The sequence below is a fragment of the Canis lupus genome, chromosome X (assembly GCF_011100685.1).
Source record: "Canis lupus familiaris isolate Mischka breed German Shepherd chromosome X, alternate assembly UU_Cfam_GSD_1.0, whole genome shotgun sequence".
NCBI classification, from domain to species: Eukaryota; Metazoa; Chordata; class Mammalia; order Carnivora; family Canidae; genus Canis; species Canis lupus.
Window position 1 is genome coordinate 33,645,060 of NC_049260.1, and position 16,515 is coordinate 33,661,574.

General features: G+C 44.5%; 1 long non-coding RNA gene across 1 annotated transcript; it reads right to left on the reverse strand.

The window, feature by feature from the left end:
• Positions 1-399: 399 nt before the first annotated feature.
• LOC111094901 lies at positions 400-9,060 on the reverse strand. Its single transcript, XR_005385941.1, has 4 exons — positions 8,885-9,060; positions 8,574-8,674; positions 6,514-6,621; positions 400-2,361 (listed from the first exon to the last, which is right to left on the reverse strand). It is a non-coding gene; the product is annotated as an uncharacterized LOC111094901 (long non-coding RNA).
• Positions 9,061-16,515: the final 7,455 nt, after the last annotated feature.

The following is a 16,515-nucleotide window of genomic DNA, read 5'->3' on the forward strand; positions in this document are numbered from 1 at the left end:
AAGATTTTTTTTTCAATGCTAGTTTTCCACGGGAGTCCTGCCCAGGCTGGGCTGTAATTTATGGATGTGCTAACAGGCTAAAGGACAAAGTGATCCGTAATTCACCAGCAGAGCCCTGAGAGGCTGCATAATGTACGTTCCTCCCCATCATCACACGAGTAATAACCATCAAACACACTGTGGGCAATGAGTGACTCCCTTGCTTCGGAGCTTGTACCCTGCCCTGGATCCCAGCCCGGTGGCCCACCGCCTTTGGTGATGACATCCCCAAGAGACTGGGAGCCCGAACACCAGGACGGCAGATCGGCACAGCGCCTCACAGAATCCGGCCCAGATTGAAAAGTAATGAACAATTACAGGGGATCAAATTAATATTTAATGAAGATGTAAATGATGAGCGTCAGTTCCGAGCTGCTTGGTGAAATCTCTTCCAGCAAGAGAAAGCAGCAGCGGTCTGTAGAGGGGAACTGTCTTTCTTACGAGCCATTGTTCTTGAACTTCTCTCCAGCTCTGGCTGAGGCCTTGGCCCAGATTCCCCGAACAGCTGACAGTTGCAGCGCGAGTGAAATCAATCTTCTAATCCTCCTAGCCATTTCATTCCTAATTTCCCTCGTTTGCCCACCCCTTCTCTCTGCTCAGACTGGGCGCTCGGAAGCAAACTCCGCGGAGGGTTTCTGACAGCAGGCCTGCCTCTTGCCAGCGTCCTCTCCGTCCCTCCGTCAGCTGGGTGTCCGCGCTGCTGAGGGGGGCACGGTCACCCCGAGGCAATTCATCACCTCTCGGAGCGCGGCCTGCTGCGGAGCCCGCCTGTGTCAGAGGAACCTGCCAATTCCTCCGTCAGAGCCCGGGGGGTGGCTTTGGAGGTGCTGGTCCATGAAATAACACAGGAGGAAGGGAGAAGGTGCCAGAAGCAGGGGAGAGGGAATCGCAGGCTAGAGGGGGAATGAAGAATGATGGCTGGTTGCACAGGACAGTACGCTCCTAAGGGGCCAAAAGATGCCAGAGGCTGATCTCTGGGGCTCCGTTCCCTCTCTGGCCCCACGCGCAAGAGGCTATCACAGGGCTGGGGGCTGGAGGCAGACGGAGTTTCTGAGGAAAACAGCTCCCCAGCCAACAGCCCCTGCTCCCAACCAAGCAAGAGATCGAAAGATGAGGATCCAAGCCCAGAGGCTCCTTTTCTCTTTTCCCAGGTCGGGCTGGGAAAGAGCCACTTCTTCGCCCAGCTGGGGAAAGGATGCACAGTATCTGCTGGTGCACCAGCCCTCCAGCAGTCTAGAAACTCCTTCACCATGCTAAGGGCTGCGCTCCATTCCCAGAGCAACCAGGCCCTGACGTAAGCAGTGGGGAGCCCCCCTAGGTGAGACTGCCTGAGCCCCAGAGGAGGTGAGCTTGGCCCTCAGCTCCAGATCACGTGTGGCCCCGGGTCGACCTTAGAGGCCCCTCCTGCTGCCGTGATCCCGGGGAGACCGCACAGAGAGGATCCCCAGGACGGCCGCTGCCGTGGGAGAATGCCCACTCGCGCTCACCCACCTTTTCCTCCTGCTCCAAATGCTTGCCGTGGACCGGAGTGGTGAGGAGGGCCGCTCCGTCACCCTGTCATCGCCTTTCGGAACTGTGGTGTGCGACCTGGTAGCTCAGCGGGTGGCTTTCTGTCTTGGCCTATTTTATTTCTGAAGACTGATTCTAGGACCTACAAGACTCTTGGTCCCACGCTAATTTTTTTCTTTCTCTAAACAGACTCGTGAAGGCTCAAGTGAGGCTACGTGTCACAGAAGATGAACTGCTTTACCCTGCAATGCTGGAAACAGAAACCACTCTAGGTATTTAAAACACAGGGGGTTAACACCAGCAGCTGGATACATGGGTCAGAGGGTAGGAAGGCGAGGAAAGGCCTGCAGGCAACACAGACATTAGCCACAGTAGGAAGGTGCCACTACCCGTAGGACTAGGGGGCTGTGGGAGGAGGTGGTGTTGCCAGACCCCAGAAGCTATGCTCGTGTGGCAGGAGCTAGAGACAAGCTGAAGGCAGCCGGATGTCTATAGGTGACTTACAGGTCAGCTCCCAAACTTAGCAGCGGTAAACAACAAATGGATTCTCTTACAGTTTCCGCAGCTCAAGAAGTTGAGAGCAGCTTATTGGAAGGCTCTAGTTCAGGGTCTCCCACGGAGGCTGTGATCAAGGTGTCAGTTGGGGCTATGGTCATCTCAAGGCTCGACTGGAAAGGATCTCTGCTTTCAAGCAGATGTTGAGTGGCCTCCAGTCTTCACTGGTTGTTGGGTGAAGACACCAGTTCCTTGCAAAGTGGGCCTCCCCATAGGGCCATTTGCAATATGGAGCTCTCTCCCTGTAGGGCAAGGGCTCTGAGAGAGAGAGAAAAGAGCAGATGAGAAAAGGAGAGCAGGATGGAAGTGATGGTCTTTTTCTGACCTAATCTTGGAAGTAACATCCCAATACTTTAGCCATATTCTATTCGTTGGAAGGGAGCCACTTGGGACAGCCCACACTCAAGAAAAAAGGACTATCAAGGGCTGGAATACCAGGAAGATGGATCGTGGGGGGGGGGCCTTCTTAGAGGCCACCAGCCACAAGATTATAGCCACAGAGACAGAGGCAGCTCTAGGTTGGGGGGTCCCAAAAGCTTAGACAATCTGGGGAACCCTTCTTAAGATAAACAATGCAAAACTGCAGATACAAAATCACACTCAGATGTAAAAAACAAAAAACAAAATCACACTCAGGTCTAGCAGCTGGTGAATGGACAAAGGAAACGAGGACTACCCGTACAATAGAATCCTATTTAGCAATAAGAAAGGAAAGAACTCTTGATACGCTACAGTGTGGATAAACCTCAAGAAACATGGCACTCAGTGAAGGAAACTTATCTCAAAGAACCACTTGCCACATGATTCCATCGATCTGAAATGTCCAGGATTGGCAAATTCATGGAGATGGAGAGTAGATTTGTGGTTACCAGCCCTGGGCTTGAGAGCCAAGACTGACTGAAAAGACATGAGGGAACTTTGGGGGGCCGATGGAAACGTTCTAGAACTGGACTGTGGTGATAGGTGCACAATTCAATACATTTACTAAAAACCATTGATGCACTTACAATGGGTGATTTTTATGGTTTGTAAATTATCTTTCAAAAAAAGCTGTTAACAAATTATACACACAGGGCATGAGAAAGAGCCTGTGTAAGTGAGAGGCCCTGGGGCTTAAGCTTCATTAACTCCTCAGGAAACGTCTCAGTGGAAGAGACAGAGCTATTGTGGGCACTGCTGGAGGCAGTGAGGCCAGACCTCTCTCCTCTGGTCTCTGTCTGGGCCCCCTATTGGCCTAACCTGCCCAGAAGCTGGGGGCATGGAGTGCTTTGTCACACAGAACGGAGGAGACATAGGGCTGGGAACAGATCTGAGAGCAGAGAGGCAAATGACAGGCTTGTGGGCCAAACCCCCCAGTGCTACCTCCACACCCGACTGCCAAGACACCTCAGACCAACTCTAGTCTTCTGGTGTTGAGAGATGTCTTGAGAGGGAAGCCAGAGAAAACTCAAGTTTCCCAATGAAGGTCTAAGCTGTTATCAGCAACCAACATAGAACACAGGATTTGTTGGTTAGCTTGTCATTCGCTAGTCACCTGAAAGCTCCAGATCATTTCTTTGGACAGAGTGGAGGATGGAGAGCCAGGCTTCAGGTTGGTAGGAGCAGGAGAATGGAGGAGATAACTCAAGAAAGAACATTGGATACGTCATATCTGTACTATTGAATGAATTTCCCTGGCAGCCTTTCTCGTTGAATTCTTGCAGGCAGTGGGGTGGCAGGGCAGGGTGGTGGGCACAGTGGGCCCCAGGTGCAGGCAATGGGGGCCTGCACTGTTGGTGGGCAAATTTAACACAATAATAAAACCTACTACAAATTGGTACCTTTTATTATAGACATGTACAAGTAATTTGAAACAAGGTCAGTGATAATACTCTTCCTCTCACCACCCCCCTCCCAAATATCTTATGGGGCTCAGTTCTAAAATTGCCAAGGTCACTATTGAGTTTTTTTTTTAAGATTTTATTTATCCATGAGAGAGAGACAGAGAGGCAGAGACATAGGCAGAGGGAGAAGCAGGCTCCCTGTGGAGAGCCCGATGTAATAAGACTCAATCCCAGGACCCGGGGATCATACTCTGAGCCGAAGGCAGACGCTTAACCACTGAGCCACCCAGGAGCCCCCACTGTTGAGTTTTAAATGCTATATATGTGAGCTTCCAATGAGCGCATGTCAATACTTATTCTTTAATAAAGGTTATTTTCTGCATGGAAGACAGTGCAGAGGGCCCCCAAGTAGACTGCTGGCACATGTGGACTCAGCCACACACATTCTCTTCAACAGTAAGTTCACATTGATTGCATATCATTTGTGCTCCCTTGGGTGCAGCTTGTGTCCCTAGTTCTGGTGGCACCACATATTCCTGCTTTCAGATGGTAGGTCGGTCACGCACAGCTAACACAGTGGCGGCAAAAACAAGCAGAACTTGAGATGCCTCAATCTGCTGTTTTAGGTTCAAATCCTTCTTTGAACCATGTGGCATTCACTCTGGCGGGTGTGTTTCTTTATGGGGTTTCCCCAGCTTTAAAAAGTATATGAATCCGGGGGCGCCTGGATAGCTCATTCGGTAGGTTAAGCATCTGCCTTCAGCTCAGGTCATGATCCCGGGGTTCTGGGATCCAGCCCCACGTCAGGCTTTCTGCTCAGCTGGGGTACTGCTTCTCCTTCTCCCTCTGCCCCATTCCCCTGCTCATGCTCTCTCCCTCTTTCTTTCAAATAATAAATAAATAAGTAAATAAATAAATAAATAAATATTTTTTAAAGTGTATGAATACAGATAAAACCTATTATCTTTTTCTTCTTTGCTAGGATGATACCACTTTTATATTTTTACTAGAATGGAAGTTCAGGAAAAGGAAATTTTTCACTGTTTCTTTGCTGACAATCAAAATCCTTTGTTTCCTTTTGTGATTATTCCTGGAAAAGATTTTGTCATATGGGGGAAGAAAGGGTTAAAAATTACTTGCTCTGGGTGGCAAACACACTAGGGATGCCACCACTTATGACCAAGAAGTTTACCCTCACAGATAATGAGACTGAGGCTCAAAGGTAAGAAATTTTTTTTAATTTGCAGAAGTAATCATAGGCCAAGGATTCAAGCAAATATCGTACAGTCAACAGCATGCGTGCTTTATATTTATGAACTCATATTAAGCACAACCATACGAGTGGGTGGTATCATCACCCTCATTTAACAGATGAGGGAATTGAGGTACAGAGAGGCCAAGTGACTTCCCCAATGACCCACAGCTGTGAATGGCAGAACCAGGATTTGGAGAACCCTGGTGGTAACCGCCCCGGACGCCGTCTCTGTAACCTTAACCTACGCTTCCTCGTGAACTGAGGTTTGCTTCTGAAGCCACACTCAATTCTCTGGCTGCTGCAGCTGAGCGACTTGGACTGACTTCTAAGGATGCTGTCCTCTCTACCATCCACTTCCACCCAGAGGGAAATCTCCCAGCAGATGCATGTGCAATATGTTCTGAATTTAGCTCAGTTCGGTGGTTTACCAGAGGCTTTGAAAAAGGAAGGATGAAAAAGAAGCCTGACTTTTAAGAAATTGGGATCCTTGGGATCCTAAGATCTATTAACTCCCGCAGACGTCCTTGCAAGCTTTACTAAAGGCTCATGAAAACTGCAGGGCGCTTCCATCACGGGTAATACCGCCCCACAGCACTAGATGGCAAAATGGTGCTATGTTACTGTGCTGGGACCCGAAATAGCCAGGAAAAAAGTCTCCCCCAAAATCCGAATCCACTGAGCTGTCCTTTAAAAAAAAAAAAAAGAATGTTTATTTTTGGAAAACAAAGTTCTATACAAGGTTAATATCTTAATTTTTTTCCATCATTGTTTAGAAATGCCCTATTTTGCATTGTCCAAGTCTCCTAGGCTCTATCAAATAGGCAAATAGATGTCTCTTTGCCTAATGGCCAGCTGGTCAAAAGCTACCTCCTAATTGATCAGATAAAAACGGGAGGATAAGAGAAGATAATGGAGATAGTATGAAATGTACTTTCAAAAGCTGCATGTTAACATAAATGTGACATAAATGTGACAAATGTATATGGCACAGATGTCATCTGTCATGGCCTCTTCTGTTTAAATAAACTTAGAAGCAAATAACAAATTGGACATGCCACTGCTTCTCATTTCATTCATTCAAGAAGAAGCACCTCTTGTGTACGCGGCAGTTGCAGGCAGCACAGAATACAAAGAGAGTTCTACTCTGGCATTCAAGAAATCTGTGTTCTAGAGGGGGACAAAAGACATGCACGGTACTGCCAACATCGGCCCCTGAATTGTTCTTTCTCCAGCGCCTCCCAGTTAGAGCTGCTGGCCCCTCTCCTCTCCCCCACCCTGCAAGCCTTGGGACCACCCAGAGTCCCGACCGGGGCAGGCAGCACGTCAACATACCAAGACTGGCCCCATCCAGCGGGGACCAGGGTCTGTAGTATTGCTCTCAGAATTGCCTTGGCAAATCAAATCTAGCAGAGTCCCTGCCGCTTCAGAGGCGCAGAATACCTATTAGCAGGAGGGAGAAGAGAATCATGGTGCGCAGCCACTGAGGAGAATTGGTCCAGGACGTTTTCTAGAACACGGCCTTGGGCAACAAAAAGAGGGTGGAATTACAGGCGTGGAATATCATCCACAAAGACACAAAGGCAGAGACCCCTGTCCTGGTCAGGGGAGCCTGCAGGGTTTAAAGCCGTGGTCCTTGGATGCGGTCCTGCCAGCAGCAGGTGCATCCCCAAGGAAACTGTTAGGAACAGCGAGCTCTCAGGTGCGACCCCAGAACTACTGCTCTGCTGGGTGCCTGCTCCAGGGGTATAGATACAAATGAGGCCTATTTTTCCCTTAGAAAGTTCGGGGGTGGGGCCTGGCCACCTGTATGTTAACAAGTCCCCCACGTAGTGCTGCTGTGTGGTCAAGATCCAGCCCCGCTGGGTCACAGCGTGGCCCTTGCCAGGAAGGGGTGCTAGACAAAGTAAGCTACACAAGGCTTGGACCCCGAAAGGCCTTGTGCTACAGAGATGGTATCTTCTGTTTCATCTTGTGCAATATGGGAGCCACGGAGGGTTTCTGAGCAAGGGCGTGGTCAGACAGATGTGTGCTTCAAACGCAGCAGACACAGGATGACGTGGAGGGGGGGGGCAGGAGAGAAGCCCTCCTCCAGGGAATCTCTTAGCTTTGCTTATGCCTTCACTGCAAAGCTCTGCCCCTGGTTCTCTGCTTTTTCTCTGGCCTCAGCTCCCGGGGAGCCCTCCTGCTGTCACTCCCATTGGCGTGTGACTTCCTAACCTCTTTGGTCTGTATCTTCATGTGAAGTGGACTGGCTTGACCATCTGGATGACCTAGCTGCTTTCTCCCACTCAGTACAGACAGATCGGGGCTCATTGCCCACATCTTAGTTCCCTCTCCTGCCTTCCAGACTTCTGCTAATGGCAAGACTGCCTATACTTCCATTTATTTAGGCTACAACAGCCTTTGGAGTCATCCCCAAAGCTCCTTCCACCCCGAGACCCCCTATTCCACGTTCCAGGAGTCCTGGGCACACACTGTTATCCCAACACATAGACATGAGCGTTGGCGTCTGAGGGCGAGCACCTGAAGAGAAAGATGGGCCTCATTAGTATATGCCCAGAGCAGCACCCAGCAGAGAAGCGGGATGGGGCACAACACAGATGTTTAGTGAATGAAGGAATGAGTCCTGCCCCCCTCCAAACTGAGGGAGAAAGCACAGAGATGCACGCAATGGCCCTTGGCATGGAGGCTGCAAAACCCCTGGCAGGTCCCTGGTAGAGCTCCGAGTGCATGCAGCCTGGGGTGGGGGGTAGGGAAAGATTAGAAGTGTCTTCTAAGAAATTATAGAGGGACTGGGTTGAAGCATAAGCAGCCCGTATAGATAAAACCTTCTAGAAGACTGAGGAAGAAAGGAAGGGAGATGAGCTAGCGTTTCATTGGAGAAGGGAGGTAAAGGGAAGGGTACAGAGGGGGATTGTCAAAGATACAGGAAACGTGAGTGTCCAATTCAAGAAAAAGCAAAAAAAAAAAAAAAAATCAATGGAGTAGGAAGAGACTTGAGATGACAGAGAAAGGTCGAGGGAGTGCTCCAAACTCACAAAGACCAGGGGCGGAGGAGGTCATGGACCGAGGAAGGGGCTGGTCTAGGAGCAGAGGATCTGGCTCAGAGGTGTCAGCAGGTGGGCTGGATTTATGATTTCTGAACATTTCATCTCCGAGGGAAAGGTGGAAAAAGCTCCAGGGATGTTGAGATGCTGAGAAAGAGAAGCCCACAAGTTCACAGAAAGGTCTGTGATGTTGAGGACAGGTAGAGGGAAGCAGGATGGCCATGGTGGTCTTGGGGAGAACGGGAAAGGTTTGGCCAGCGCAGAATCTGAGCAAACGGCTCCAAATATCAGCTTCCAGGCTCCGTCCACCTGGGGCCCTCTGCCCATACTGCCTCTGCTCCTTACCTTGCCTGTTGGAAGCCTTCTGGTCTTCCAGGCCCAGGACAGAAGTCACTTGCTCTCTGAAATCTTCCTGGACCACCTCCTTCACCGTTACCCAGGTACAGCTGTTCTCAAGAATAATAGCATTTCTGCATCACTTTCCAGCTTAAAAGCAATTACGCATACCTTTTCTTACATACGTTATCCCAATTAGCCACTCTCTCCTCTGTAGCTATATCACACTCTATTCATTACAGGATTGTAGCGCTCTATCAGTTCCCAGAAAACCTCCATGACAGGGAGTTTATGAGAAGCTAGGGCTGCACCTGACTCACCTTTGGAACCCCTGTGCCCAGCATAGCACCTGGCAGGTGTTAGAAATGCAAAGACAGGGATGCCTGGGTGGCTCAGCCGTTGAGTGTCTGCCTTCGGCTCAGGTCGTGATCCTGGGGTCCTGGAATCGAATCCCTCATCTGGCTCCCTATGGGGAGCCTGCTTCTCCCTCTGTCTGTGTCTCTGCCCCTCTCTCTGTGCTTCTCATGAATAAATAAATAAAATCTTTAAAAAATAGAAACAATAAGACATGGGTTGAATTAAATAAATGAAACTCTATTTTAAATACATACTTAAATAAAAAAATAGAAAAATAACTAAAACATATGCTTCAAACAAGCCTACTGATTCTTCAAGACTCAGTCCAACGACAATGTATTCTTACCCCCATTAGTAGTATCTTCTCCAGATTAAATACATACACTTCCTTCTACTCGGTTCCCCAGAAAATGTATTTTCATTCTTTAGGTTTCAAAGGAATTTTGTTTTGACTTCTCAAAATTATGCTCTGAATCACTGATGTTTCATTACTTCAGGTTTGGCAAGGGTGTGGGGTTGGCTTTGGAGAGTCTTTCCTTCTAGCTACTAAAAGGCATTATTAATAAGCACAATGAGGGTCTTGTCCCTAAATTTACTCTTCATTGTTAAGAACTAGGGGCTTTTGTCTTGAAAGACATAGTAAAAGATGATCCTTTTGCTTGGGATCAACCGGAGGAAATTCTAAACATGCAGTCTGGTTTTAAGTACATCCCAGTGATTTGGGTCTGTAGGCAACTCAGAACTTTCTGCTTAATCCATGGCATCCGAGTGAGGAATTAAACAAACAGAATGACCTCCCAAAAGTCTAAAAGGATGAGGGAAGTTTGCCCTAATCCAAACTCCAAATACAATTTCCTTGAGTTTGTGGGATTTCCAGCAAGAAAGCAATGGAAACCATGCTTAAACACTGTGAGTCCCACCTCACTCGCCGCCAACATGTTCTAGAAGCCATCCCTGCCTCCTCCTCTTACTGTTGAAGTCTGTGGGGAGAGAAGGATTGTGGTGAAGTGGTTCTCAGTGTCTCCCAACCAGTCACACATGAGGATCACTTGCATGTGTGAAAAATCTGTGTTTCCTGGGCCTTATCCCCCTGAGGTACTGATTCAGTTAATCTGAGGTTGAGCCAGGGAACATATAGTTTTTAAAAAATCATTTAATGCTGGACTCTTTCAGAATCAGACCTTGAGACAAAAACGTGAGAGCAAGTTTAATTGGGAGATAATTCCAGAAAGTAATGACAGGGGTGTAAGGAAGGGGAAACGTCCAATAAGGCATGTTATTGAGCAGGTCACCACAGTGAGAAACCATGGCTTAATTCCACTAGAAGACTGTGGGGACAGTAAAGATGAGATCTTAGAAATATTTCATCCAAGGTACAGATAAGCTGGGGCATATATCAACTTGCATTGTTAACTCCCCGGCACCGTCAGCCTGATTTACAGATAAACCAAGGGAGCTCTGGCAACCAGAGAAAGCCCAAAGGCAAAGATCAGCAGATGTGGTCAGCTGGAGGCCATCTGGTTGGCTTGCACAAAGATGGGGTATGTCCAGGAGATACAGGTGGGCACTAACACTGTCTGCTGCAACAAGCATCCCTGGTGTTTTGGACACAGTCAGGGCTCAAAAGAGACCAGGTTTGGGAAGACTCACTAGGATTTTATGCAAAACTCAGTAGGGTTTTTTTTTTTACCCTTTGTTCCATGACCTTGTTGACTACACTCCTTTGACAACCATCAACAAAGATGACAACTCCAACCTTTTACATTGAAATGGATTCCAATCCACTCTAAAATTTCAGCTGCAACACTTATTACCAAACAACTCATGTGAACAATGAACAACTGACAAGAGATGGTTAGATCAGGAGGAAAGATAAAAGCACAGTGTCTCATCTATTGCTAAAGAGGAAAGAGAGAGGATCATCATAGTCCACATCGAGGTGTCTCAATTGTCTCAGCAGCTTATGAAGCCAAGGACACTGACAGTTTCTATGCATCAGGACTGCCTGGGATGCCTTCCAGCTGCAGCATTGGGACCTTAATAAACGAGCCATATTATGTTTATACTTTACTGTTTAAGTAATGCTATTTCACTCTGTGTAAAGCCACTTAAAACACCAGTGGAAACACATGCATGGACCATGAAACAACTTTAAATGGATAATCAATTTTTATCACATATTGAGGGTTAGACTGGTATATCTGAGTGAATTATGAAAGTCTGTATGTGCTCTGGCTAGGAGTGTTTGCATACCAAATCTTTTTCTTTGTCATAGAACCAATCTGTTGAAGAGAGTTGGGAGTTTCCAGACTCTACCACTGAAAAGCTTTCATTCTGAAAGAATTTTCAGAATTTTAAAAACATGGAAGTATTTTATTTGGGCTTAGGTGTGAAGGTATTGAGATAACTTAATTCCTCTGTACAACGATCCTCCCCTAAGATAGAGGGGATAGGATCAACAATGTAAGACACCAAGAAGGTATGGCCAACATGCACATGAGCTTATTGAAAATAACTCTAGAATGTCCAGTGTACCCTAAAATGTATGGGCCATGGTTTTAGAACAAACATGAAGAATTTGTTTATGCAGTGTCTAGTACACACATGGGATTCATTACACCCACAAAGCTGGGAAGGATGAGAAGGTGAATGTGCTCAGGGAGAATTTGGATCATTTCATGGATCACAGAACCTCAGCACTTCAGTAAGGGCAAATTAGGCAGGTTCAAGTTACATCCCTAACTTCTGAAGATGATGTCATGGATGCAAATTTCCACATCCTTACAAAGGAGTGGTATTACCTTCTCACAGAGGACACAAGATTGGTGAACTACTGTTCACCAGTGACATTTCTCGTGTTAACTAGTGGATGTCAAAAATGTTGTAAGACCTGAGTGCCCAGACCCACCAAGAAGCTCTCAACTCTTTGATTTCCCAAGTTCCTCGAAGCACTTGTCACTGCTTTTTGGGTCCCAAATGTAAATGGAATGGAGAAGGTGCCCTGTCCAGACATATCCCACAAAATCTGTACCAAATGTGACTGAAGACTTCCTAAAGCACTTCCAAAATCAATTTTATCCTCTCTTTATAAACGGGGACCCGGAATTGGGAAAGGCAACAGGACAACCTCAATTCTTCAAAAAATGATCCATGCCTCATCCAAACATTAACTTATTAATTCAGCATGTTTGCCCATTCTAAGTGCTAAGCTAGGTTCAGGATCAGCACTCCTGCCAACATATCCTAATCACCAGTTGGTTTCACTTTTAAAACCCAGTATTACATAAAATTTGACTACATGACATGTCAAGGGCAACCATTTCAATCAAGTCTCCATTTGATATTTGACCATGTGACACATTCACGCGTTCAGGCAAACCATGGGAGCTACATGTGTTCCTTAAATCTGAACCTTAACATCATGGTAGGTTCCTATCAAGAGCTCTGAAGCTGTAAGATAGGATTTTTGTGACAATTTTAACTTGTGTAAATTGATTGCATTAAATCGTGGGATTTTTTTTAACCATAGTCTGCCCATGTGTGGAGATGAATAAACGTATGTCTTAATGTAAAACACTCTTACCTGAGAAAGAACATTCTGGTTTTGTTTTAGGTCATCATTCACACAGATCTTTTCTAACTCATACTATTTTTCAAAATGATCATAATCTTCTGATAATTTATGTCTATTGCCTCTGCCCTCTTTATGATTTGCAGGTCAAGAAGGAGGAGGAGGAGGAAGAGAAAGAAATTTAAAGAGACTGAATTTATTATCAAAGAAGAAATAATTTGTGCACAACAAATGTGCATTTAGCCAACAAATGAATTAGGTCAAACCTCCACTTTAAGTGATAAATGTATCAAGTTCATTAAAGAAGTAAATGTTGGTAGTATTCATCTAATCTATATAAAATTAATCACCAATAATATATAGGTTTGAGTTTAAGAGAAACATAACTAGAAATTTCCATTTTAAAAATGTTGCTATCAAATGCCAGACATTGTGATAGGCTATAATGATTCTGGTTAAGTCAAAGAGTTGTTTGAGTACAAAAATAATGCATCAAAAGTATTTTTTTAAGATTTTATTTTTAGGCAATCTCTATACCCAACAGGGGCTCAAACTTACAACCCCGAGATGAAGAGTCACTCACTCCACTGACTGAGCCAGCCAAGCGCCCTTGCATCAAAAGTATTTTAAAAATTAAGATTGAAATAGCTAATTCCTACTTAGTAAATGTCATAGAAAAGGAGCAAAGTTATGTTTTCATTTCCCTTCAGCCTGAAACTCCTAGGTTTTGGTGCAAAATTGGCATGAAAATAGAAGGTACATATAAGGAATGGAAGAAAATATTAAACTATGAAAATGCTTACTATTACTAAAGCCAAGAAAGTATAACATTCTACAGTTGTTTTATATCCCACATCAATTCCTTGCACTCTCAGCCTAATCTCTTGAAATAACTCAATGGTAGAGAATAGTGAATAAATAAATTCATTCATTTGTTTAAAAGCAATTTTAAGTACCTGTATATCTTGTGTATTAAGCACTTTATGGGAACTGTTGAAAGGGGGGGGTCACAAAAGCAATTACAAACCTTTTCTAAGTTGCAATTAAATTGCAAAGCAATACACAGAAAATGATCTGAAAATTATAAAATAACACGTGAGTGAGGATGAATGAAATAATATAGCATAATCTGCATACATATATGCAGAAAAGACATAGATGGAAGTGTCTGATTTCAGGTTAGAAGAAGAATTTACAAACTCTAGTGGTTGATCAAATAACAAAAAGATGAATACACATATACTCTAAATATCCACACAGACACACACATACACATCATTGAACATGCCTGTTGCTTTCAGTTTACACTGCAACCAGCTATTTTTCTAGCTAACACCGTATCCACTGTGATTTCTATTTCCTAAGTTTTAAAAAAAGATTTCATTTATTTATTTATTTATCTACTTATTGAGTGTGCATGGGGGGAGGGGCAGTGGGTGAGGGAGAGAGAATCCCAAGCAGACTCTGAGATGAATATGGAGACCGACAAGGGGCTCTATCCCATGACCCCGAGATCACAAACTGAGCCAAAACCAACTGCTTATCCAACTGAACCACCAAGGTGCCCCTCTATTTCCCAATTCTCTAGTTGGAGTTGGAGAGTAAATCAGCAGTATTCAACAAATGGTGAACTAAAAGAAAATAGCAGATAGTCTTCCTAATGGGGAGATCCCCAGATACCCCAGAAATGGACTTCAACTCTTCTGAATTCATGCAAGAGTCCTCATGTATTTGTTTCCAATTCTTCCACAATTAGGCAAAAATATGCAATATTGCTATGTTCTAGTTATACTTTAATATTCTTCTTCCTCACATCTCTAAACCCTAACACATCTATAACATTCATTTGATGAATAATAACATTTCAGTGCACTTGGTAATACATATGTTTTTTATTTGCCACAAAGAACTGTATTTCCTCAACTGATTTATGTACCACCTGGACAAAATTATTTTTATTATGGTTTATTTCATTTTCTCCAGCATCCACAACTGAAAAACACTTGTAAACCTCCAATGACAATGCTAAAAAAAAGTGCCTTGACATTCAAAATCAAAACTCCACATTTCTTCAGAGAACCCCAGTGAAAAATGCAGCTGCAGTACTTTTAAGCTAGCAAATTCAAGGGTAGAACCAAACAGCCACCTATTTTTTTTGCTGCATCTCCTTATGGACAACTAGATAAAATTCACTGACAGTTCCAAAGTTTTCCCAAACAGAGACAACAATTTGAGTTTAGAGCTTGCATAAGGGACTTGTAAAGAAACTATCCAAACCATAAAAAATGATCATGACATAATAATGAAGAAAGTTAATGATATTTTCTAATCACATGACTTCATTTCCTGGATTATACTTCATCTAAGGCCTTCAGAAATAGGGAGTGTTCTCCTATTCCTAAATTAAAAATACTTCTTCACAGATCATTGTTAGGCCATCATTTCAATGACTTCTACTGACTTTTCTTGATAATTTTTTCACCAAGAAAATTGCAACATGTTAAAGCTAGCAATTCACAGAATGTTTGGGTAACATATCAAATGTTGGAGACCATTAGCCTAATGAATATAACATGGACTCATTTCATTCCTTCTTTCCTGGAATAGCTTTGGATTTCAAACATTTGTTAGCCATTAACTACACTTTGCATCTAATACTTCATATGTGTATAATGCATTTTAGAGTCCACATGCAAAACCAACTTATTTGTGATCCTATAACTCTACTAATGGCCTTGCCCAATAACCACTAAGGTCACCACCACCACCCCCCATTCTGTACAATTACTTCTGACTTGAGGTAAACAGATTAACAGGGCTCTTCACCCAAAGATACTTTCTGTGCCTTTCAAAGTCACCCAATCAAAGTTCTCCAGAATCTTCTCTAAATGGTTCATTTTTTTTTTCTGTTTAGCTCCTACCTAAGTCAACATTTGTATCACTATAATCCCTCCTTCAAAATCTGGTGACACTTAAGTTATTTTTGCATGATTCTGTGAAGTCAACCAAAATAGAGCTAATCATTTGCTAATGAACAGGCTCCCAAATATAGGCCATAACGCATACACACAAACATGCATACTCACAATGTAGGTACTTTGTGACTCGGGCATGCCTAACTTATGAATGGCCTTATGTAAACAAACAGCTAACAAGTGATGGTATCAACTACTTTGTCAGTAGCCCTAAGAGTCTTGTCTATTTGCTCATCTCATTCTCTACTTAGATTGACCCACAGACTTTGGGAAGCAGAGAGTGAGGTATTCTGAACTCCACCAGATAACATGTACATTTGTAAGTTGTGGATTTACAAAGTAAATTACAAAGTAGTTACACATGCTGCTGCCCATCCCCACCAACACACACACTCATACACATGCTCACAAAATGGTGACTATATAGATGATCTCTATCAATGTTTACTCACATGTGGAGAATCTTCATATATGTATTATGAATTACCCAGTAGCTTCTAGAGCCTTCCAGATATGTTCCACAAAACTGATTTGGGTCACAACCCCAGGACCAGCAGCATAGAGTGACCTAGCTGGAGGCTGCAGGCTAGTTCCCAGAATAGCCCAACCCAACTCTTATAACAACCAGTAAACTCTGCTGCCTGGGTTGAGTTATTCCTCAGTGTGCCCCTAATAAACAAAGACCCTTTTTCTGTGGTCAAGCCTTTGCAAAGGTATTTTAAGTCCCAAACAGCCAAATTCTCATTCATCTATTGAAGAATGAATTTATTCTACATTTATTGAGTACCTACTGTGCTCAAAACTGTGTTTTGTCTATGGACAAAAAGGGCATGCGCGTGTGTGCGTGTGCGCGCGCGCACACACACACACACACACACACACACACACCTGACCAAGGAGAATATAATAGCTGCTGTAAAAGAGGCTCAAACGGAAATGAGAATTCAGAGTTAGAAGATATTACTTTGACCAAGGAGCTCAGGGATGACTTCATGGAAGAAGTCTTGGTTTGGCTATGCCTTGAAAGAGGGATGTGAATTCAAATGTG